This window comes from Echinops telfairi, unplaced genomic scaffold (assembly GCF_000313985.2).
Source record: "Echinops telfairi isolate 266 unplaced genomic scaffold, ASM31398v2 ScPeMD7_7469;HRSCAF=8507_1, whole genome shotgun sequence".
NCBI lineage: Eukaryota > Metazoa > Chordata > Mammalia > Afrosoricida > Tenrecidae > Echinops > Echinops telfairi.
In genome coordinates, this window is record NW_022111373.1 from 84521215 (window position 1) to 84544847 (window position 23633).

Genomic DNA, 23633 nt, shown 5'->3' on the forward strand with positions numbered 1-23633 from the left:
GAATCCCAGGTTGGCAGGTAAAATGGCAAACTGCTGATGACTCCGAGAATTGGCAGGCAGTATTGTTAGTAGGTCATTGTCTCAAGTCCAAAGAACCAGAAGGAATGAGCCAGAAGCAGGATTTGGACATGGCCAAAAGCAAGCAGGCTTTTCCACAGTGTCTGCATATATTGGATGCAGGTCACACTTTGAAGGAGATCTCTAGGTCTTACCTGCCAAGTCACTGAGAATTTTGGTCAAGCTAAGCTGACACAAACCTTAACTACCACAAGCACTTATCTCTGCCAGAAATGTGAAGTGCTGGAAGAGATAGGTATTTGACCCTGGCTACTCAGAATTGATGCATTGATGCATTTCCTCACATTCAAACAGAATTGTGTTCAGTAAATAGCTTGCCGTTAGAAAGTCATTATTTCACCTAAAATCACTGAGATGCACAAAAATGTTACCAGCATAAGTGGTGCATTACAATGATTTTCACTTGATCAATTAAAGCTGACAACATTCAGAACTATTCTGTACAATTTGATCAGATATATAAAAATAGTCGACAGTCAAAATCTGAAAACAGTTCTGAGTTGCCTGTAGACACTGGGCTTCCGAATGTTTGTGGGAAAATGGAACAGAAACCCATAGGATTTTCTCACAAACTTTTCACACCCCCTTCGTGGACACCCTTACGCTCACCCGCACACATCAATGAGTTGTACATTACAGGGCCAACAGAGCTTCCAAACTATGGTTTCCTTAAAAAAAAAAATATATCCTCCCCGCTCCCACTACCATGACTCGAATTCTATCTTGCAAGACTGGCTAGACCAGAGGATGTACACTGGTACAGATAGGAACTGAAAATACAGGGAATCCAGGATGGATGAGCCCTATAGGACCAGTGGTGTGAGTGGCAAAACAGGGAGGGTAAAGGGAGAATGGGTAGGAAAGAGGGAACCGATTACATGGAACTGTGTGTGACCTCATCCCTGGGGGACAGACAACCGAAAAGTGGATGAAGGGAGAAGTCGGACAGGGCAAGATATGACAAAATACCCATTTATAAACTATCAAGGGCTCATGCAGGAGGGGGGAGCGGGGAGGGAGGGGAAAAATGAGGACCTAATGTCGGGGGTTTAAATGGAGAGAAAATGTTTTGAGAAACGATGTACAAATGCGCTTTACACAATTGATGTGTGTATGGATTGGGATAACAGTTGTATGAGCCCCTAATAAAATGTTAAAAAAAAAATAGATTCTCTAACAATGTCTATAGAACACTGACAAGGTGGAGAGACTATTAGAAGAAGCTTAATATCTGTTGTCCAGAAGTCCCAAACCAGATACTCCTGGGCGACAAACGCAAGGTGTTGGCAGGGCTGAGCTCCCTTGGGAGACTCTAAGGGAAAATCTGCCCTCTAATTTGTCCAGCTTCTCTGTGTCTAATTCCCTTCGTAAGAGTGTTTGATTGTGATGAGATTAGATTAGATGACATTCAGGGTTCACTCAGATGATCCAGGATAATCTCATTTTAAAAATCCTTGATTTACTTACATCTGCAAGGATTTTTTTTTAACTGAGATAACATTCATAGGAACTAGGAATTAAGACTTTCTATCGTTGGAGCATAGTGGCATCATGGATAATGTATTGGGCTGTTAATTGTCAAGGTCAGAAGTTCAAAACTACCAGCTGCTCTGCATGATCAAGATGAGGCTTTCTACTCCTGTACAGAGTCAGTTTCAGAAACCCACAGTTCGATCCTGTCCTATAGGGACCCTCTGAGTCGACAGTGACTTGGTGGCCCTGAGGTGAGGCTCTTTGGGGTCACTAGCCAACCCTTGCATGCATATACCATATGCAGTGTGACTATACAATCCCTGCCCTGACCCTTCCCTTCACGCTTTCATCCCAGGAAGAATAGAATTTTGTCTTTGTTTTTTTCAGGAAAAGCTCTAGCCCTTATACTTTGAAAATCCTGCGAAGGCTTTTAAAGCATTATGCCCAGAACAAATGACTGTTCATTGACTGAGAGAACCGAACCCTCATTCCACTCTGTTTTAGTTCCGGGTATTAGAAGACATGCAAAGAAGCCGGACACAGTGGAGAGTTTCACTTGTCATCTACTAGACAGGCAGCCCTTCCGTGTGGAGGAGCATCACAAGTGCTTCCCACATCATTGCCAGATGCCTTCCAGCAAGTGCTATTAGCGATTCGTTCTTAGTAACAGTTCCAAGAGCCACCGGAATCCACAGGCAGGGGAAGAAGCAGGAGCAAATCGCAATGAACTCGCGATGAAGGACTCGGAGCCCCTGTAATGAGTCATCACAGCGATAACAAGTAGAAGAGATCCCGTCGCTGCCAAGGTGGAGGTGCCTGACGTGGGCTGAAGAGAGGAGTACACTCACCCATTCATTGATTCAACAGTCGTTTCTTAATCACGTCAGAGCCACCAAACACCAGGGATCCAATGGGGAATACAACAGGCGGATCGTTTGGGCCAGGCCCAGACCCAGGGGTGACACATTGCAGGTGGGGGTTGAGGAAACACCAGGAAGCAGGTCAAGCGTTAGGGCGGCGCCCTCTGACGGTGGCTGGAAGGGCCTCGTTTGAGTAGCATCTGGGTACATGCATTTGAGAAATGAAGCGCAAGGCTTTGGGGTCTTGGGAAGAGACGTGTTCCTGGACAGTTAGGAGAGGGTCTTGTGCCAGACAGGAAGTATGCAGAGACAAAGAGGTTCATGGGAAAAGAATGCAGTAGCCAACCGGAAGCATTTCTCGTGGACCCATTTTGGACCAACCTGACCAACAAACGAGGAATGATGGTAGTGAATTAGTGCACACCATGATATGCCTGTTTTTGTTTGCTTGTTCTTTGGAGAATGTATGAGTCGATAGAAATACACTAAAGAAATAAAAAGGAGTCAGGAGAGGAAGAAAGTGCCGTGAGAAATACCATCAAACGGCAAAGTCAGAAGGCTTATTTGACCAACGGCAGGGTACAAACTGATCTGAGTAAGGCTCATCAGGGAACAAGAAAAGTCTTGTGCAAAAGTTTCTTGGGGAAAGCCTATTCACACAGACTCAGATTATGTAATAAAGCAAAAGAGGTATCTCTATCTTGGAGAGATCACCCCCCAAAATGTATTTAAAAAAATCAAAACACTCCAACAGAAAAACCAGATGTGGGGCTTCCCATTGCACTCTGACCAAGAGGACAGGACCACTGTTCTTGCCAAGTATTTTAATTAGAAATCTAACAATGAAAAACACCATTCAACAAACGGAACCAACACAAGTCAGTCCATGCTATTAAAAAACACCATGCCTTGAAAAGACCCGAATGACGACAAGCTGGGCCCGACGAAAAGCTGCCGCCGCGGAGCTACTCCATGACTTTACAGGGCAAGGAAGCGATCAAGCGATCAAGAAAAATTTCCACACCATCGGAGGAATTTGATACAGAGTTTTATATCAGAGAGCATTCATGCCATCATGTTGAATTTCTTGGGGGTGCTAGTTACATTGTGGCATGTGGGAGAATGCCCTTGTTATTATATGATACATGCTGAGGTCTATCTAACCTTAAAGTCTGTTACTCCGTCTACCATGGTTCAGTGAAAACAAACAGACGAGGGCTCCAGACCAGGGAGCACAGAGGGCGAGAGATGGGCAGAGAAAGCAAAGGTGTCCCCATGCTGAGGGGTGAATCTGAGTGAACGTTGAGCGCTGAGCGCACAGCTCTCTCTACCTTTTGTGTAGATCGTTTATTTCTTTTTCATGGATGTTGGAGGGAGAACATTCTATGAACAGGGGACCGTGGACCTTGGAACAGGGCCATGCATGATGTAGTCAAGAGAAAGGTGGGGCCAAAGCCGCCAGAGGGAAGGAGTGAGGGGGAGGAGGGTGTAGGAGAAGCAGGAATCCCGGTCATGGAGATCCAGGTGGGCAGTTACTAAATGGTTCTGAGCAGAGAATTGTCTTCTACACTAGAAGGACCACCCAGAGGTACACGGAGGGCAGGAAGTTAGCTGGCTACTCTAAAACTTCCAAAGATAGATGACAGCAGCCAGATCAGTAGAACAACAGAGATGATAACAAAGTATACTGCGAAGGTCCAATTAATAGGGTTTCCTGATGAGACACACAGACACGATGGAAGAGAGAAAAAAAGGGGTGGGGTGGGGTAGGAGGAGGAGAGAAGAATTAAAGATGCTTCTGTGACTCATAAGTTGATTATCATCAAACCAAATTCTTATTTTACATAAAGAAATGGGGAAAAATAATTCTTATACCACAGGAGACAGACAGACAGATATCGATATTCTTCTCCCTCTGGGGTTTACCTCCATAATACTTTATTTTAAGGAGCCAATACAAATTCAGGAGAGCAAATGGTCCTGGGCTGAGGGGTGTAGAACAATGTAAGAATTCCCATAATTTTGCTTCTCTGCTCTTCCCTCGGGACCATTAGCACAGCTAGCGTCGTCTCATCTGCCTACTCAGTTACGGACACAGTCCAGGAGAAAACCCAACATCCTTGCTACGACAGCAACGGTCTTAAATGTCATTTGAAAAGCTTGGCTTCCAAGAACAATATACAGTTAGTAGTAATAAAATAAAGCATTCCACAAATGTTACCTAATTATTTCTTACAACAATGTGGAGAGGCATTATTATCCCCATGTGACTGGTGGAAAACCCTTGAGTCCCCCCCCCCCATTTTTTAATTCTCCATTTGTATCACTCCTCAGAGCCACCTCTGTGCTTCACGTGATCGTCCCCATGGCAAGCTTTCGAAGAATCTCTCACAACTTAATTCCTCTCATCAACAGGTGAGAGGTGCTAATGGTGGCAGCCAAAATTCAAATGCCCAAGACCGGTTTTTTAAAAAGGGATGTGTAATACTTCTCTCTAGTCACAAAGCAATGCAGTATCACCCCTTTTCCCTACCACTTCGAGCAACATCACTTTTTCATCTGCTCCAAGAAGAACTCGTGAATAAGAGACGACTGCCAGGGTTCCACCCAGTCCCTTCAAACAGGTGGCTGAGTCCAGCCGTGACCACCTGCCCCAACGAAAGGCCTACCATGGCTGTGATGTGTACCCTTGAGCAACCACGGGGGAGAGGAGGCTCTTGTGGCATGACGGCTAAATGCTCGGCGGCTGCAGGGTTGACACTCTGTAGACATGGCAGAGAGCACGCTCTCGGAACAAGTAGAAAACTGAGTCACCGCGTGTGTAAATATCTAGGTGGCTGATTTAATAACTGACCCAAATTGGGAGCTGAAACAGAAACGCGGAGGTCAAAGGATGGATACACTAACAGACCTCATGAGACTCACGGTGCTCACCGTGACCGAGAGGGCCCTGGGATGACTCACAGGCATGGCCTACAGGCACGTCAAGGAAAGGCTCTGAGAGACTGATGTGTCCAGAGGCCCCAGGAGCCTCAGGAGCTGGGCTGACCCTCTGACCTCATGAGGCATCATCCTTAAGGCTCTGCCACCTTCATGACAGCTTCAGTTTGAGACATCAGTTTAAGGAGGAGTGCATTCCCGGAAAGTCAAAGGAATCAATTACAGCTTCAGTGATCAGCCTAGCTCTTTCCACAGTAAGCTTCACAATATAGCAAACAAATAGGCAAATACAAAACTCACCCTTCCGCGTGACCATGAACCTTAACCTGTCGAGTATCAACGCCCTCGTCCCTCCTTCTCCCTGCATTGGACTCTTACATGCAACCGACGTATCCAAGCTGTGGCAGCTGCAGAATCCAAGGAAAGGGGGCCGAGACAACTGCCAACTGGCTGGGGCACATCCGTGGCTCACCATGGCTCCACTCAGGTCTGAGTCGGCCTACCCTCCTGTCTCTGCCCAGCCCCGTGCCCACAGGGCTGGGCCAGGTCTCAGGATCAAGCACATCTCTGCTTATCAGAGCCATCCCCTGAAGTGTCTGCAAAAAGCCCAGATTTGTTCCAACATAACGATTCAGAAATAAAACTCAGGGATACATAAGGCAACTCATTAAACCATCACATTCACAAAAGCACGGGCACTTGTAATTGTAGCATATGAAAAAGATATGCCATCTGCTAGCAGCTTGTTCAGACTTTGTGCCTGTTCTCCACGGAGAGGACAGGAGCGGAGCGTGTGTGGATGGAGAAGACACATGACCCTGTCTTGTCCTAGAAAACAAGCCATGGAAACGAAGGGGACTTAAGAGGCCAGGTGACTTTCAGCCACAAGCAGGCCAGCTTCCCCTTGAATGGGAGACACAAAATAACAACAGATTGCCTTGTATTCGGCAAATTCCTACTATGCCTGCCCCTCACCATGGCAACCACATGGGAAGTGATGTGAATTAAGGCAGCCGTGGAGATCCGGTAGCCTTTGCAGCCTCAGCAGGGCAAATGGACAAGCTCGGGGCAAAAGTGAATTGGGTGACACCTGACCTTGCTAAGGTATTGCCTAACTTTCCTGTCCACTATCCTTTGGAGCTCCATTCTTGCTAAAACAGAGTGATTACACAACATACCCTTGAGTTAATATGCTCCTTACATGTTGTCCGTGATGTAGGGGACGCAGAGAGGAAGACAATATGAGCTCCAGAAATTGGTGACTTGTCCAAGGTCACAAAGCTTGTGGGTAGTGGGCACAGTGAGCAAGTCTTGGGCATCATGCCTCCTCCCAAGTTGAGGTATCTGACTCAAATGCCTCCAGCCCCAATCAAGCCACGAGAATAAAGAGGGAAAGCTGGTGGTGTCAGTGGTGAAGCACAGAGGAGAAGCTGCATGCAGAATCCAAAACTGTTTCTTTTTTTGGGGGGGCGGGGGGCGACTCTAGAAGAATGAAGAGTGAATCTACTTTCGAAAGATGGCAGCTCTTCAGTGAGCCTGCAATTCTTGGTGAATTTTTCCTTAGAGCTGGGTCCCCGCTGCCCTCATATTATGTGCCTCCTGTTTTCCAGGTTAGGCCTTAAATGTGCAGAAGATGAGCCAGCTAGCTAAGCCAAAGGTTAAGTGGTCCAAGCCCACCGAGAGATCACTGAAGATAGGGCTGGTGATGTACTTCTAAAGGCCAGCCATTGAAAAGCCTATGCTATGGTGCCCAGTTTTCTAACTTACATGGAAAATCCAGGACTTGGAAAGGGTTCTGTGATGATTGGCTTGACATCAAGGGCTGTTACAGGTTCAAGGGGGTGCAGTCCAGAGACAAGCCAGGCCCCCAGCCATGGAGCTCATAGTCTCCCTCCTTTCCCTGAGAGTAACTGATCCTTTTCAGTCTCATCTGCCATGGCTTCTAGGTCACTTTCTCTTGCCCCTCACCAGAGCCAGGCATCATCTATAATACTCGGGAAGTGGCTTTTCTCTATCAGTGTCTTTCTACCTCGCCCTTGCACTTCACGCCGCTTCAAGCAGACACCTGTCAGTTTCTACATTGTGATTGCTAGAATTTAATATTTATGGAAGACTCAAAATGCATTCCTTTCCTCGCAAGGTGCCAGCACCACTCTCACAAAACACCGATTATCCACCTGTATGTCACCGTGTAAGCACACGTAAAAATATCAGAACAGACCTGAGTCCCGGGAAGCAGAGGCCTGCTATTCATTCCATCAATGCATATTTATGGGGCGCTTACTAAGTGCGTCAGGCACTATTGTAGGTTTTGGAGATACAGCTGCGAGGAAAGAGTGTAGCTAGCAAGTAAGGTTTCCATGGCGTGCAATAGCATAGCTGTGATCTTCTTCTTTGAAGCGAACGAACGCCATCGCCTGCCCGCAACCTCGCCTATCTGTGTTCCGTCAAAGCCAACACGGGAGAAAGAACTTTGAGGGCAGAAAAGGAGTAACTTCCCACCACCTCTGTGCTAGCTGATTGCCTCAACTGTCCTTGGAGGTTCTGGGAACCGAAAGGGAGACAAAGAAAAGGAGGGAAGGCGTCAAATAGAAGGCGTTCAGGAAGCTCCTCAGATGTGCTTATTCTTGCCGCCCACTCAGAGAAACAGAAATACAAGGGTGCGTAAGAAAGGGTGCATTGCGACACAATCACAGACAACCTTCACTGACCAAAAATCTCAAGAAGTGAAGCTACAGGCTCTCATGATATCCCTCATTTAGGTCTAGAATCTCCTTTTTTAAAAACAGTTTTATAGTCATATGCTTCAGTTACCACACACTTCAATGGTTTAAATTTATATATATAATCACTTTATTGGGTGCCCTTACAGCTCTTCTGACAATCCATACATCCATTGTATCAAGCACACTTGTGCATATGTTGCCATAATCCTTTCCGAAACATTGTCTTTCTACTTGACCCCTTGGTATCAGCTCTTTTTTCTTCCTTCCCCCACCCTCATGAACCCTTGATAAATTATAAATTATTATTATTTTCATATCTTACATCACCCACGGTCTCCCTTTATCCATGTTTCTGTTGTTCATCCCCCTGGGGGTGGGGGCTGTACATCAATCATTGTGATCAGTTCCACTTTCCTCTCCTCCCCCTCCCCCCATGGTATCGATCGCTACTCTCACTATTGGTCCTGAGGGGTTTTATCTGTCCTGGGTTCTGTGTGTCGAGAGCTCTTCTCTTTACCAGTGTATATGCTCTGGGCTCGCCAGATCTGTAAGGTAGAACTGGGGACATGATAGTGGGTGGGTCGGTAGGGGAGCATTAAAGAACTAGAGGAAAGTGGTGTGTTTCATCGGTGCTATACTGAACCCTGGCTGGCTCATCCCTTCCTTGTGATCCTTCTGTGAGGGGATGTCCAATTGTCTACAGATGGGCTTTGGGTCTCCAGTCTGCATCCCCTCATTTGCATTGATATGACTGTTTTGGGTCTTCGTTTAAATATATTAAAATAATTGTGCAGTCATCACCACAACTAATTGTAGGACATGCTCTTCATTCCTGCATCCACTATTATTAGCTCCCCATTGTCCCCCCCCTACCTGCCCGCCATAACCCTAAGAAACTATTGATACAGTTAAAGTCTCCCTAGATTTACCTATACTGAATTTCATATAAAGGAATCATACCAAAAAAAACCCCCTAACAATGACAACAAAAAAACAGAAAAACTTCAACCGAAGAGAAAGCAGAAAACTAGAACAAATTAGAAATATATCAAAAGAGTAAACAAATAATAATGTGTCAAATTTTAACTTAACGATATCTTCAGTAATCCACTCTCCAATGCACCCTGTCTGAGAACAAGACTAATGACACCCCTGGGCAACAGTCTGAGGGAATTCAACAGTGGCTTCATGCATGTGGAGACTCTGTAAGTGGATTTCAGGCTTCCATGGTCATCCACTGCCCTCTGCAAACCAGGTGCTCATCATTGAAGCTCTAATACAATGCCCTCCTCTGATTTTAGATTTATAAGCTTCTGAAGATGGTGTTTCCGTCTCTCTAACCCTCCCCCGAAAAGAGTCTGTGCTCTTCAATGTTCACCTGGTCAAACAGTACTTTTGACATCCTTCAGGGACTCAAATCACCTTTGTGTTCAATATTCTCTGATTTGGAGAACAAAAGGAAGTCCGCGGGGGCAAGGGCAAGGTCGGGTCTGCCAGGTGGATGAGAAACGACTTCCCAAGAGAACACACAGGACAGCCTTGCGCCCCTTGAAGATGAGCAGGTGCACTCTCATGATGGAAAACCAGTCCCCGGTGCCTTTTCCCTCACCGGTGTGCTTTTAAATTTCCTTAACAATCTTCACAGGATGTCCCTTGAGCTTAGTATATGTCCCGTGCCCTTCAAGAAGATGCGTCAAAATGACCTCTCTGGAATCTCAAAAAAGCAGTAACCATCATCATCTAAACTGATCTCTCTGCTTTAAATTGAATCGACCAGTAGATCCCCTTAGAAGCCAATGCTTCGGACTTTTTCTTTTTCTTAAAAATAATTTTATTGGGGGCTTGTGCAATTCTTATCACAATCCATACATCCATCCACTGTGTCAAGCACATATGTACATTTGTTGTCCTCATCATTCTCAAAACATTTGCCTTCTACTTCAGCCCTTAACATTGGCTGCTCATTTTCTCCCTCCCTCCCCCCTCCCCCCTCCCTCATGAACCCTTCATAATTCATAAATTATTATTGTTTCGTCATATGTTACACTGTCCGACGTCTCCCCCCTCCCTCTTCTCTGCTGTCCATCCCCCAGGGAGGAGGCTATACATAGATTCTTATAATCAGTTCCCCCTTTCCACCCCATATTCCCTCCACCCTCCAGGCATCGCCACTCTCACCACTGGTCCTGAAGGAGTCATCTGTCCTGGATTCCCTGTTTCCAGTTGCTATCTGTACCAATGTACATCCTCTGATCTAGCCAGATTTGTAGGGTAGAATTGGGATCATGATAGTGGGGGGTGGGGGGGAGGAAGCATTTAAGAACTAGAGGAAAGTTATATGTTTCATCGTTGCTACCGCGCATCCTGACTGGCTCATCTTCTCCCCACAGCCCTTCAGTAAGGAGGTTGGACTTTTTAATTTTTCGAGGCACTCTAGCAACCCTTAAGACAAGTATATTGCTTAGAGAACTTGTCTTCAGTCACTCACTGATCAGACATGTTTAAACATGGTTTGTTTGGAAGAAACTCATGCAGGAATGAAGTGGAAGTCTACTAGCAATACTTTCAGACTCACCCTGTACGACAGATCATCGCTACTGATGATAATGGAAATGGAGTCACTGGGTGATCTACTTCCATGGCGAAATCAATCACTGAAAGCCCTGTGGGGTAAGGACTGTTTCTTGCTGACACATACAGGGTTGCCCAGAATTGGACCATGGGTTGTTTTTTTTAAAAATGAAATCGAGGGAAATGCATGCAGGAGGTGTCACGCAAGACAGTCAGAATGTATAATGCGACGGCTTCTTTTGCCCACTTCTCTAACCACAGTCCACATCACGAGCTAGCATAGATCCTCTCTACATGACTCATCAGACACGGCGGGCGTCATTACAGGGACACACTGCTTAGTCAATTGATGAAGGTGTAGGGACTGTGGAAAACTCTGAGCAGCTCCGGTTGCATCATAAGGGGAAAGGGAAACCTGGCGAGTTCCTCCGAGCGTCCGAAGGATGGTCCTCACACTGCTGTGTGTGTTAGGTGCTGTTCCGTCTACGCCAGCTCAGAGCCGCCCGGGTAGGACAGAATGAATCCCGGCTGCTTCTGCCCCAACCTCACAATCGCCATGCTCGACAATATTCTGCTGGTGCTTGTGAGGTGTTCAGTCTCTGACAACGTGCCATGGCTGTTCTTAAGGTTTCCAGTGGCCATGTCCTCAAAAGTGGACAGTCTGTAGTATGTCCTTAGTCTAGAAAATCTGTTTTTGAAACCGGTTCACTTTGGGAGACCCTGCTGGCATTTGAAATACCAGTGACACAGCTTCCAGCACCACACCAGCTACCATAGTGTGACAAACTGACAAGCGGTGGTTCTCTACATTGTTACCTGTAAAAGGGATATTGTTTTCTCTTCTCAGCTCAAGGGCAAATGGCCTATTTTTCTGCTCTCTCCAGCTTGGTAAGAAGAGAAAAATATGGAGAGTTTCAGGGTGAAGGGCCTTTGGAAATGATGTGGTTGAGTCCTTGGTGCAGGAAGATGCTACATCTTTCTGTTACGTAGGTACCTGGGCTTCCTGGGAGATTCCCAGTGGCGTGAAATTCATGCCTCGATGAGGCAGAAGGCTTCCTGCTCAGAAAAGTTCTGCCCCTCATAGTAAGCCAAAAATCTGTCGGACTGTAACATCCATCCAGGAATTCAAAATGCCACTCCCTCTGACGTAACCAGTGAAACGTAAAGCCAGTGAGCCCCCTCAGCCACCCTGCAGGCTGCGGATCTCATTTCCAGGCGGCTTCAGGAAGGCCAGCCGGTGGAGTCCCACAGGAGACAGGGAGCTGAATCATAGTTCAGCTCAGTCGCCACCGGGGCTTTACCAGGAAAGGAATAGGACCCGCCTCTGCCCTATTTAGAAACCCTGCGAGTCAGCACCTCAAAAGGGCATAGGCACTGTCCAAGCTCGCCTCCACCCCTCCCCAACCTTCCAGTCTCATCCATGTAAATCAGAAAACAGAAGAAGAAAGCCGACCAGTGACTGTGTGTGTGTGTGTGTGTGTGTGTGTGTGTGTAAACCCATGGTTTCTGTGTTGGAAGACTTTTTGTTCTTTGATGGTGTCAGAATGAACAACTTTAGAATCTTTACAACTTATCTTATTAGACCATCCTTTTTGGACACACTGCTAGAAGTACATCAAGCCCAAGCTGCTAACTAGATAGCCATGTGTTCAAGACCAGGTTCATCACTGCTCCAATTTCTCCCTCCCCAAATGCAACCTCTTCTTGAGTTCCATTCAGATCTTCAATGTAAGAAATCCCAAGGGCGATCGTTTATTCAAAAGTATCTGCTTTGGGCACCTGCTTTGGGCATCCTTCTTTTATCATCCTCTGTGACAAACCTCTTCCCCCCCCTTTACCCGGGCACTGAGAAGCGATACCATGATGGGTGAACTAAACCCCAGACCATGGGATGTGAAGGCAAGTGCTGGGGGCAGTCTTCAGGGCTGGCTTAGCCATTTGTCATCCGCCCTGTTCTTTCCTTTTCCACCAGTTGGCTGTGGATCCACAGGGCGCCTTGAAGGCCACTGTGTGAACATTCCCCCCCGGAATCTCTGGGTGATAATGTATGATCCAGCCTCTTGGTCCGAGAATGAGAAATACAATTTTACTGTGTTTGAGTCACTGCACATTTGCTCACAGCATAGTACTTAACAAACAAACAAATAAACAAAACAAAACAAACCCATTGCTACTGAGTCAATTTGGGCTCTTAGTGACACTCACTGTAGGAGAGGGCACACCTGCTTCAGAAGGCTCCCAAGGCTGCGATCTTTATGGAAGCCGCTGGCCACATCTCTCTCCCTTGTGGATTTGAACCATCAACCTTTCTGTTATCAGCACGCAACCACTGCACCATGAAGGCTCTTCATAATAACTAATGCTCCACTCGCAAGTCATTCATTCATTCCTCCGATAATTAACACTTCTCTCAGGCACCGAGGGAGGCACGGGGGAAACCAAAATGACTCACGGAGTTCACAGGATCTACCTAAGCCAGATCATTAAAATCCAATCTAAATGATATCTCAGTGCTAGGTGCATCTTAAGTTACTCACTGCAGTAAGATTTAAGACTTCAATTTACATCCAAGGCTAGTTAAACTGTTTAAGCTCTGGGTGTTAGCATCTTCTGTTAATCAAGGCAAACTCCTTCCTGTCTCGCAGGGGTGTCAGGTGCATTAACTTGAATGAGATGATGCATGTGGAAGCACTTGGCCAACTAGAAAGTCCTCTGCAAATGTTCATTTAATTTCATGGTCATTGTCCAAATCCAGGCCCTGTTATTCATAAGATATTGTACCAGCAATCTTATTGAAGTTTCTGCCTGAAAGCCCACTTACTCTCAACACTTGGTTCACTGCCATTGAGTCAATGTTGTTTAGTAGTGACCCACTGTGGGTTTCTGAGACTGTAACTGTTTACAGGAGTAGAAAGCCCAGTCTTTCTCCCGCTGAGCTGCTGGTGGTTTCGAACTGCTGACCATGCAGGTCTCAGCCCAACGTGTAACCACTATGCCACCAGAGATCCTTTCTCAAAGAAGCAATCTCTTCAGGCAGAGCTCAGGTTGGTTATTTGCTTATTCACAGTGATTTTGAGAACTCCCAATGGCTTACCAAATGAAACATGAGCTTCTTATCTCAGTGTTCAAGGCCCTACAGAGCATGGCTTCAACAAGAATTTAAAATCCATTATCAACTTCTTTGCAGCTCACTGTTTCCCTTCCTTTCCCGCCACTCTGTGAGCCAGTGACCCACGTCCTAATACACCCCCCCCTCCATCTCCTCACTTTGTTTTCCTCTTTCTCTGGCATCGTTCTTCACCTCCGTCCCTCCCCAGAGATTGCTCAAGGTCTGGCTCAAATATCACCAATCCCATGAAGACCTTTCTCCAAAACGCTCTTCCGAACTTCACCCCATCTGTCCTGTTCTACTGAGATCCTTTTTTCCCCTTCACTAGTGATGACACCAAGTGGGTTGTGCGTTGGGCTGCTAACCTGAAGGTCAGCAGTTCAAAACCACTAGCCTGTCCAAGGGAGAAAGATGAAACCTATGCTCCCATAAAGACTGACAGCCTCATAAACCCATTGATTGGGGCAGTTCTACTCTGGCCTCTCGGTTGTGATGAATCAGAACTGACTTAATGGAAGTGAGTGAGTGTGTGTGTGTGTGTGTGTGTGTGTGTGTGTGAATGAGTCAGCGAGTCAGTGAGCGAATGAGCAAGTGATGGCCCCATCGCCTTTGAATAGTCTCGTCTTCAGAGAGGAACACAGAAGGAGCTTGAGCATTTAATGAAGACATATTACAATAAAGAAAAAGTTCAGAACGTAGTGTGATTTCTTGTGGTTATTGCACCAACAATAGACGAATTATAAGAGGAAAGACATTCTACAGATAAACAAGAGAGAAAATTATCTTAATGCTTTATGATCTATTAGAGTCAGAGGATATTTTATAGAGCTCTTCATGGAACTTTTGTATTCAGTCACTTTTGTGATAATAAATGTAATTCCATTAGAACAAGACTAGAACCAAAGTCCAGGGGCATTAATTCCTCTCCCCAGTCAGATCTTCCAGAGATGGCAGTTCAGTCTTATTTTATAAGTATGACAGACACAAATTTGCTAAATGTCTCATCTACAAGTCAGCATTTTAAAAAAAATGGCCACAAGTGACCCATTTCATGTGTGTTAATGGCATATATAAAATACTTATGAATAAACAGTAATTTAAAGACCTTCAATGGTATTGTCAGGTATTTCACTGCTCATCTCAAGGTCAGGGGTTCAAACCCACCAGCTGGTCACATGATACAGATGAGGCTACCTGCTTGAATACAGATTTATTGGAGCTGCTGAAATCCTATATACGGTTTAAGTCAGAACGGACTCAATGACACTGTTTTGTTTTCTTAATTTCTATTAAATGAGAGTTCTAGTTTATTAGCTTCTTTATGATTATAGGGATGTTAGGGGCTGTATATATATGTTCTGATCGGTTAAGAAGAGACCCACTGTACTGATAGATATTAAATCTATGAAAAGTCTATTAGGGCATGTCTACTATACACATAATATCACGAGTGTTTTCAATCTTGTCTTCTTGTAACAAACTAGGCTAAATTGCAAGATGAGTTCCTTGGGGATTTTTCTCTAAGGAACAGAGAAAATTAATTCAAATCAGCTTGTGAGTGGGGAGGGGGGGAATGTAACTGGGAGTTCTAAAACATAAAAGTATGAATCTTTTTTACATAATAATCAGATATAAGATCATTTGTGGCCACAGATATTATGATAACGCTAATACGGATCAGGAAGTGCTTACTAGAAATTATAATAGATTGTATCATTATAAAAGATTGGTAAAATTTTATGAAATCCAGTGCAAATCATTTCCTAAGAAAGCAATATGGAAACATGCCATATGCACCCAGATGTCAAACACCTCATCAATCGCTGGTAAGTGAAGTATGGAATAATAAGCACAATGTATTTTCTCAGTGATTCTGCAAGGCATCGAGTCAACAACTCAACCAGATTCCTCACTTTCGACTGTAATACTAAGCTGACAACTTAGGACAAAACCCCACTCGTTGCACAGTGCTGCGCTGAGCATAACCCTGGTGGCCCTCATGGTGGGAACGGGGGTCCAGAAAACACAAAGCAGCCCTTACCTGCAAAAGTGAAAAGCGAAGAGCGGACTGCAAGGACTGCCCGGGCTCGACGGGGTTGGGCTCAGGCTTCTTGGAGTGAGACTGCAAGTCAAAACAACATCATTCCAAGTGGGGGAAATGAGCGCCCTCAGAATAGCCCAGCTCACTTCAGGGGCCACGTTCCCTGCGGCCAGACCCACGCATGGCATGCGTATCAAGACCCCTAAGCAAGCATCCCCGTCACTTGCATTTTCAGCTGTGAAACACCCCATAGGCAAAATGCTTCCTGCTGAAATCAACATTTTAAAAACCACAGCTGCCATTTTTCAGTTGTGCCTTTTCTTTGCCACAGAGCAACTTGGCAAATATCTTTAACATGCGATTTTTGGTATCAGAGAAGACTCCTGTGTGCCCTTTTATAATGAATCTATTCCATTCCCAATTAAGACTCTGGCGATGACTCGGTAGCTTAGCTAGCAGACCGTGATCCTGAGAGTTCAGATGAAAGATTGTAGTTTACTCTTCCTTTATTTAACGTAAACCCACAACCATCTCCATGTAGGAAGCTAAGTTTATAGGGACTTCTCCGTGAAAAGGCAGTCTTCCTTGTAACCAGGACACAGCAAGTTCTCTACCCCTTGGGGTGGGGGTCGGGGGACAAGGATACAAAGTGTTCATATACTTTTAGCCATAATAAATACAATTTAAAAAAGAACTATAAATTATTTTACTTTCCAGAAAGGTTTTCTCAAATTCAACCGTCAATGGGCCATGAAAAATACCATCACCACCAACCAACCTAATCAGTGAAGAGCATTCACTAGTCATTCTCAAACATTCATTAAACAGAAGGTAATATACAAGCCATTTATTATTTGTTCCCCTTCGGTCTCATGTCATTTCTCTTTTGAAGAAGTGAAACCTGCATCCGTAAGGATTTTCCCTATGGATCCACCAGAGAATGCAGTGCTAACTGCATATGTATATATTTTAATGGCAAAACCAAATGAAGAATTAGGTAGATATTCTTGCACCAAGGTGTAAGGAGTAGAAACTTGGGCCAGGGGACATTAGAAACTTGCTCTTGAGCAATGGACTTTAACACATTCTTTTGCCTCTCCATTGGGTCGGGACTCTACACCACATATCATGTCTTGCTACCTTAGTGAATGAAGTCTGCGATTAGCACTGCATCTGGGCCGTTTCGATCCATCTGTGCCCTTCATTGACACAGAGAATTGGCAACATTGACTCAAATTAGATTAGGCTTATCATGGTTTGCTGAGTATTAATGCCACCTTTGTCTCCCAATAAGTGGGCAACAGAGAAAGTGGACTGTATTTGTCTTAAACTGAAATGTAAAATATACTTGATAAAGGGTTCACGAAGGATAAAGTTTTACGTCTTGTAAAACTGACACCGATCTGGTGTCAGTGCTTGGTTCTGGGTTCCCTTAGGAGGCGTACAGAGCGCGCTGGCGAGCCGCGGCCCGCAAGCACACTGTGCTCCATCTTCGCAGCTCATTGGAAAGCTCTCAGGAACACCCACTGATAGAGCCCATGTCTGTCCTAAGTACAGTCTTATCTAGCATTCCTGGTCCTAAAATAAGGAAGCAGAGGCACTCCTGCTGGTCACCGTGTGGGAACTGAGGATGTGCACAAGGAGGTAAATCGGAACCTAATTCAATACTTGTCATAAAAACAAACAAGCTACATGTACCTTGTCCTCAGAACTCCGAAAGGCAAACATAGGCTCTCTGAATGTGAAACAATTCTGAATAAATTAATAACCATTAATTTATGAAATAGTTATAGATCTGGTGCCTTGTATTCAGAATACCCATTTCTGAAACAGGAAGCAGGAACCACTTCAGGTTATTGATAGGAAGTTAGAAAATTATGGTTTGCGCCCACAAAGTAATGCCTTTGGACTCAATTTTCTGGGGGGCCAGGAGGGGAGGCAATATCTCATGAGAGACCATCTTGAAACTGTTCATCTATACATTTGGTCTGGGAGTTAGGACCCTATTGTCATCTACCTTAACCCCCTCTAATTATCTTTATTGAACTGGTTTTTGCCAAACTTGGTACAAGACCTTCCATGATAGCACTTCTCTGCCTGCTTACAAGCAAAATTGTCTCAAAGAATGCAGCGTGGGAGCAAAACCAGCGAAGCCTACCTGAGAGTGATTTCACATTTCAAGATCAACAAAATGTCCAAAGTCAATTACATGCTAACACTACCGTGACATTTAAGAGCCGTCCTCAAATTTACTGTTTCAAACTCCCCAACGAGAAGTGGCATCTACTTTACATGGGATGGTGACATTTACCATGACAGAGGCTCTACTAGAGGGGTGTGGCCTGGTACCAAAATAACAATCCAGGGATCCCCAAAGTTCAGTGGACCCCAACATCCTGTGCCACCACTGGCAGCGCCATGCAACTCGGGGCACACCGCGGCATTTCAAATAATAAAACGGAGCATTTAGTACAGCCGAGGTTGCATTTTAAAAAAAGTAACTTCAAGAAGAGTCTCCTTTTAATGTAAACAAAATGCTAAAAGTAAAAGAAAACACAACTTACTGTAAGATGGTCTATTTTAAGTCTAAAGAACAAGGGCAAGGAAGAAACACAACTGAAAACAGAGAAAAAGGCCAAGCTGGGGGCAAGCCCTGGGGGGACTTGGGCCCTGAGCTATGAGCCTCAGAGCCAGCGAGCCATTTCCAGGTGGTAGAGAGGGCAGCTCTGAGAACCAGGACGGTATGCCATTTAACTCTTTCTACATGAAGGCTGAGCGCGGAGGTTAAGGTGGGACGGAGATGGGGACCATACGCCCCCAGCAATGGGTAAAAAAATACTGTTTAGATCTCTAATTAAAAATGTCACATCTACAGAGAAGGTTCTGAGAGTCCTCTAACTTTTTTTTAATTTAATCATTTTATTGGGGCTCATACAATTCATCACCCTCTAACTTTTTATAACTAAGGGGCTCATTAATATAAAATCAGAATTTCATTCATTAATTAAGGGAGTCATCTCTCTTGTATGACCTATCCACAGAGCTCACGAGGAGTAATTAATACTCAGAAGTGGGTGCCAACCTCTTCCTGCTGTCTCTTCCCAGAGGAGTCCAGGACAAGAACACGGGGATTATAACATTCCAACTCCAACCTCCATAGGGTAGCTGTACGGCGTTTACACAAAAGGGATATGTTGATTTCTCCCCCTTATGCGATTTATATATCAGTGTTTATTATTTTCAGTGTGCCGGCAGCCAGACAAACTCATGGATTCTGCATCTCAGACCAGCAGATTTAAAATAAAAATATGCTGACACTTTCCTGCAGCGCAGATGTTTAACTTCTGCGCCACAAATTAGACGTGGGCATTTTCACGTCACTACATCAAATCAGAAGGCAGTCAGATGAGTTAATAGGTTAAAAAGGTAGGCGGTGGGGGGAGGGCGCCGTGCTCAGCAAACCCTGAGCTGAACTAGGTAAACATACTGCATGCAGTGGCCGGAGCCTCTGCAGAGAGGATTCAAAATGTACTACAGTTCATTAATATTCTGTTGCACAGATAAAACATGGATCACATTGAATGAATGTCACAAATAAGCCTTCTCTTATACCCTGATCCACCGCAATGCCTCCTATTTTTCAATGCAGACGGCGGCCTTTCTTGAGAGAAGGCGGCGTGGGGGATAAACAAACAGTCCGGGAGAAGGAGAAAAAGACAGACACACTAGGGCCTACTGCTCCATTCTTTCACAATGAGCCGTTAAGAGGTTTCCACCGCTGAGGTTTTAGTAACTTTAAATATGCGGCAAGGCTTTCCCTCCGCCTGCTACGCAAAACATGCAGAACGCAGGGTCTGGCTTCCACATTAGCCATGCAGTTAAGACATGTTCCTCCAGCTCGCTGCACTGCTCTGAGGCTGTCAGTACAAACAGATGCTAAATAGCGATTGGTTGCAGGAAAGCCGAGTGCCATGCAGAAAGCATTAAAATATTAAAGGCAGACAATACTTACTCCAAGGTCAGCCCCGGAATCTGTAGCCTTTCCCGCTGGGCTTTCATGGTTGGTCTATGTTACCACACTCTAGTCTATTGTAACCATGACACACATTCACTGCCAGCGTCCCGGTGATGACAGAGAGCCAAAACGAACCTCTCTGAAGGACTGGACTAACAATCTCTCGAGGGGGAGGGGGATCCTGCAAGTTTGGGTCCTTCCACCTCTAGCTGTATCATCCAGAGATGTCAGCTGCTTGCCCCAGGTTAACGGCAGTGCACACCGCACGGATTTCGTTAAGGGAATGAGGCTTTCAGCTCTGCATATCAAGTAATTGGTTTCTGGTTTTTTTTTTTTTAAGAAAGTCGCTCCACGCACAGACCCACTTTTCACCTCGGTGAAATGCAAAATCCTTTTCACCACGCTGACTGCAAAAAAAATAATAAAGCCACAGTATCAGACTTAGAAAAGAGTTTATCCCAAGCAAATGTCACCGCCTCCCACCTCCCGGGCGATGCTCTCAGATGGAATGGGAACGCCCCAGAGTAGGTTACCCTTCCTCTCACCCTGGGGGAGTCGGCAGGCTCATTCATAAGCCACAAGACAGCAATAGGAAATGGTGCAGCATGAAAATATTGAGATGCGTCTCTATATACACGCGGCCAGCATTGGAACCAGGACTGAACTAACGGCGTTAATTTGGGGGAAGGTGAACTTGGTTTTGAGGCAAAGACTTGTGCCAACAGGCACTACTGTTGGGTGGGAAAGTACCAGCTGGGAATGAACCTGGGAGACAGGGGCTTGTGATCCACACTTTATACCATTAGTCTAATACGATGAAAGAAGGAAGGAAGGAGGGTAAAGGGGAGAGGATATATTTTGACAGCCTGGGCATATCATCCTGCACTTATTCAAAAAGCACCATTTTCCCATTCTTCATCCCTTAAGATCAAGCGTACTTCCATTGTCATGCAGGAGGTATGAATTTGACTCATTTCCTCTGGTGTATTTTGAAACACTTAAAAAAGTTGGCAACCACTGGTCTGTGAACAAGAAGCAATAAAATGAGAACCTTAGTCACCATTCTAATTTTTAACCATCATAAAACCACACACACATACACACAGCCATATTGTGGTGAAAAGGTGGCTGCATTGAGCGATGAACTTCAAAAGGCTATTCAGTCCAACTGCATCTTTATGTGAGGCCATGTAGTGGCAGTGCCAGAATCAGATCTTGGTGTGCTTACTGCTACCCTGGGGCCCTTTCCATGCAGGAAGGCTACACACAGTTGTTCAAGGTGTACACTACACTAGGGAGCTGGGCAAAGAGGGAAGAACACTTGACATTACTTTCAAATGCTCCATGCCTCCACCCCCACCTTGGGTGATTTCCACCCCATTTCTTTATTGTCACAAAGGCAATCGCCATGTCTACATTGATCTAGAGCAGTGGTTCTCAACCTGTGGGTCGGGACCCCTTTGGGGGTTGAACAACCCTTTCATAGGGGTCGCCCGATTCATAAGAGTAGCAAAATTACAGTTATGAAATAGCAATGAAACTAATTTTATGGTTGGGGGGTCACCGGAACATGAAGAACTATATTAAACGGTCGCAGCATTAGGAAAGTTGAGAACCACTGATCTAGAGGGTCACCTGTTTCCAACTTGACCAACTTGCCACGTAGACCAGTTCACGTGACGCTCCCGTGCTCTCAGTCTAGCAAGCTGATTTGATGGGGCCATTTGCTTATGTTCACCAGGCACCACCTCCTGCTGTGTGGGTTCCCGGTCACCAATCCGCCCGGTGTTTGGAGTTAAACCCACACTGGGAATATCATCATTGTGAGTGATCACAGAGATTCACACCACGATGTAGACCAACAGATGCAACATAAAACACAAAGCCTAGCAAGATTTGAGGATAGAGATATACAGTGAACCCTCGCCACTTCGCACTTCGACTTCCGCGGCTTCACTCTATCGCGGTTTTTGCGTAACAGCACCCACTGCCTACACCCGCTCCTTCAGAGGAAAAAGACGGCGACCCACCTGTAGAGTACATCCCTTAAGTCATTTCATAGGCTATTGATTACAGTATTTGTAATAACTATGTATAATAATACTGTATGTGAAATATGTAATACTGTAAACTAGATGCCATAAATAATATAATAAATGATAATTGTAATGTCCAAAATGTTTTACTGTATTTTCCCTTTTTCGTTTAATAAATTGGGTAATACGAGTGTAATGGTGACTAAAGGGTGTTTTTTCATGTCCTCTATGCTCTAACTACGAAAATATTTGATTTACAAATAAGGAATCCTACTTCGTGGAATTTCATTTATCACAGTAGGGTCTGAACCGATTAACCGCGATAAACGAGGGTTCATTGTAATGGAGTACAAAGGAGACCAGAGAAACCTTGCTTAGGGATGTCAGGGAAGGGTCAAACATATAGGTGGTACAACCAAGTTACAGTAAAGACAAAAGAACTAATTACTACTTTATACCTAAACAAAAAAACAAAGGAAAAGAAAAAAGCCACAGTTAAATTCTCTAGATCTACAACTTTTAATATTTTAAGGTAGACTCCATTTAGGTAACACATTACATTTTTATTCAGAAGGATTTTATACATAGACACTCTTTTAAAAAAATCACACCTTTTATTGCCAGTAGAATCCTAGACATTTTCACTAGATCACTTTGTTATTGTTGCTGTGTGCCTTCAAGTTAATTCTGCTGCGTCCAGCCCTATGTGGGAGAGAGAGTAGACCTGCCTCATGGGGTTTCCCAGGCTGCCATTTAAGGGCGCTCATTAGGTCTGTTCTCCTGTGGAGGGGCCAAGGGTCAGTCCAAACTGCTGACTGGTCAGCAATGGAGTACTTTACCAACTGGACAGCCAAAGAAGCCTAGACTGGCTGTTTACCAGCCCTAATTTTAACTTGTACTACAACAAATTCATCACCTGTGGCCCACCAACACGATTAAGCCTCCTTCCACAGTCAAATAGCTAAAATCCCACCATCCTTCCCACTCAAGTCCCCTTGATCCAATCTACATCACTACTTGGATGACTGGAATCCCTCTCTCCTATCCCTCTCTATATTTTTGGCCCTATAATCTCCAGAATGATCTCCCCTGCCACCCCACCCCAAACTATGTCAGACTCCTCTATTCAAAGCCCTACGATGGCTTCCCTCTCAAAGTAAAAGCCCAAGCCCTAAACAAATTAGTCAAAGGTCAACAGGGATAAGAACATTTTATTAAGGTCAACAGGGATGAGAACATTTTATTCAAATAAGGACAGAGTTTTCGTCCAAAAGTGTAAGCACATGTGGAAGGAGGGAAGCAAGATCTGGCAGAGTGGGAGGGGGTCTCCCAGTCAGGGTCCCTGTGGGAACCACACCAAATAGCTTCTGCATTGAGAAAGCTGGGAAATGCTGTCAGCATGTGTCTTCTTTCTCTAGGAACTGCTCCTTCTGGGTAGGGCAGTGTTTTCACTTTACAACAGTATTCAAAGTGACAGAGAAATAGCAGGATACGGATATCATTCTTTTTTAAAAGTTTTCAGGAATCAGTGGATCAGGAACCATCACCAATCAAGGAATGCTGGCATCAGAGAAAGAGGGCCAGCTATGGCGTGTCTCTTGATGTGCCACCTGTGAAGGCATCTTAGCTAAAAAATTCCCGACAACAACGACTCCACTCAGACCCTCACATCAAAATACCAATTGACCGGAAATAATAGGGGCAAGGGACCCTACTAAACGACATCATGGAGAAGCAATCATCAAAATCTAGCTGTGGACCCCATGACAAATGGCTGGGTGTGT

At 45.0% G+C, this 23633-nt stretch overlaps 1 long non-coding RNA gene across 1 annotated transcript in view; it reads right to left on the reverse strand.

Annotated features, from left to right (window-relative positions):
- Window positions 1-19972, reverse strand: part of LOC123521074 — a 130346-nt gene extending 110374 nt beyond the window's left edge. The window contains exons 1-2 of the long non-coding RNA XR_006679564.1: window positions 19811-19972; window positions 15799-15879 (exon numbers count right to left, since the gene is read on the reverse strand). This is a non-coding gene — a long non-coding RNA (uncharacterized LOC123521074). The remainder of the gene's footprint in view (window positions 1-15798; window positions 15880-19810) is intronic.
- Window positions 19973-23633: the final 3661 nt, after the last annotated feature.